This window comes from Chrysochloris asiatica, unplaced genomic scaffold, assembly GCF_000296735.1.
Source record: "Chrysochloris asiatica unplaced genomic scaffold, ChrAsi1.0 scaffold00066, whole genome shotgun sequence".
Classification (NCBI taxonomy): domain Eukaryota; kingdom Metazoa; phylum Chordata; class Mammalia; order Afrosoricida; family Chrysochloridae; genus Chrysochloris; species Chrysochloris asiatica.
The window spans coordinates 7068602-7070874 of record NW_006408584.1 but is presented as its reverse complement, the minus strand read 5'-3'; the positions used below and the strand labels follow the sequence as shown (position 1 = coordinate 7070874).

The 2273-nt window shown below is 44.0% G+C and overlaps 1 pseudogene; it reads left to right on the top strand.

The window, feature by feature from the left end:
* Positions 1-380: 380 nt before the first annotated feature.
* LOC102825365 lies at positions 381-1286 on the top strand (annotated as a pseudogene).
* The last annotated feature ends 987 nt before the right edge of the window (positions 1287-2273 follow it).

Here is a 2273-nt window from a genome sequence, read left to right as displayed (position 1 = left end):
TCACAACAACAACAACAATTTATAGCAAGAATATTATTTGTCTTCATTCTAAACCTCATGGCTAAAGGCTCCAGTAGAGATTTGGAAGGGACTTCTGGGTGTCCAGCATGTGGGGTGAGCTTCATCCGCAGCTTTCCATGCATAGTTGCTTTGGAATCTGGATCCTACCCCTGAGCCTCAGGCGAGGTCACTGCTCAGAGGCGTATCTACTGTCCAAAGTATCTGACACCATCTTAAATATTTTGGAGTCCTGGTGTGGCACTGTAGGATAGTGTTTGAACCATAAGATCAGTTCAAACCCACCAGCTACTTGGAAACCCTGTACTGGGTTTTAATAATGCTTCAGGGCTTATAAGACTCTCTGCTATTTGCCTTTCAAGATGCCTTTCTCCGACTTTCTTCAGGTCTTAAAGGACAATCCCTACTTTGGGGCTGGATTTGGGCTGGTGAGTGTGGGCACAGCCCTGGCCCTGGCTCAGAAGGGTGCCCAGCTAGACATGGTGGCATTCCGGCGTCATTACATGGTCACACTGGAAGCCCCTGCTCGAGACAGGAGCTATGCTTTGTTGCTGAGCTGGCTTACCCGACACAGTGCTCGAATTCAGCACCTCAATGTTGAAACTTCATACCTTCAGCACGAGAGTGACCGAATCTCTACCAAGTTTGAATTTGTTTCCAGCCCTGGAAATTACTTTATCTGGTATCAAGGGAAATGGATCCGGGTACAATGAAGTCGAGAGATGCAGATGATAGACCTGCAGACGGGGACTCCTTGGGAATCTGTCACTTTCACGGCACTGGGCACTGACCGCAAGGTCTTCTTCAGCATCCTGGAAGAAGCTCGAGAACTAGCCTTGCAGCAGGAGGAAGGGAAGACAGTGATGTACACAGCTGTGGGCTCTGAATGGCGTCGCTTTGGTTATCCACGCCGCCAACGGCCACTTAATTCTGTGGTTCTGCACCAGGGGCTGGCTGACCGAATTGTCAGAGACATCCGGGAATTCATCGATAACCCTAAGTGGTACACTGACAGGCTGGACGCTGCCCTGGTACGCCCCGGGAGAGTAGACCTGAAGGAGTACATGGGCTACTGCTCACACTGGCAGCTGGCCCAGATGTTCCAGAGATTCTACCCAGGGCAGGCGCCTTCCTTGGTTGAGTCCTTTGCAAAAAATGTCCTTCAAGCTACAACCCAGATCAGTCCTGCCCAGGTGCAAGGCTACTTCATGCTGTATAAAAACGACCCCACAGGAGCAATCCACAACACAGAGACTCTGAAGAGGTGAACAGACTTGTGCACAACTCTCCAAATTTAGGAAACCAATAAACACCTGGCACACTCAAAAAAAAAAAAAAAAAAAAAGAATATTTTTTGTTGTTGTTGCTGATGTTTCTAAAATTATCTTCAAACTAGGAGAAACTGTACAAAAATACAATATTAAGTAAGGCTTATCAAAGAAGATTTTGTAGTATTATGCTTTTATTCAATGTAAGGCATTAGAATGGGAAATTTGACTAGTAGTCAAACTGGTTGTTTAATACACTGCAATCTTGGAAACGTTATTTAAAACCCCAAAGCTGTACTTTCATTATCTGTAATATGGGGATAATAACAGTAGTGATCTCACAGTTTATTGGTAGTGGTTGTGTGCTGTTAAGTCAGTTACGACTCAAAGAGAATCTGTATAAGATATCTGAGGTCACAAATCCTTGCGGGAGCAAGAAGACATCTTTTTCTGCAGAGGTGGTGGTAGTTTCAAGTTGCTAACCTTGTCCAACTGGTGCCCCAGTATGGTACTGTTGCTGTTATAAGTGGTGTCAAATTGGTTCCGACTCATAGCAACACTTTATAGGGTAAGATTGAACTGTTAACATTGTGGTTCACAGTACAGTTCTGATCCTACAATGCCCCATCAGGAGTCCAACTATGCTAGGGCTCCTGAACTCATAGAGTTATGGTAAATATTGTGAAAAAAATGATAATATCATTCTATATGGAAAATGTGAGTCATGATGTGGTGGTGTGACCTAATGTGCTATACTGCAAAGTGTGTTTGAACCACAAGATGGGTAGTTCAAGCTCACCAGCTGTTCCTTGGAAACCCTATACAGGGTCGCTAAGAATTAGAACTGACTCAATGGCACTTACCAACAACAAAAACATATGGAAAATAAAATAAACTTGTACCTAATATATGCCATACAGAAATCTAACATGATTACCCTCCATAAATTGATACATTCTCCAATCATGCTATCTAGCACATCATTAA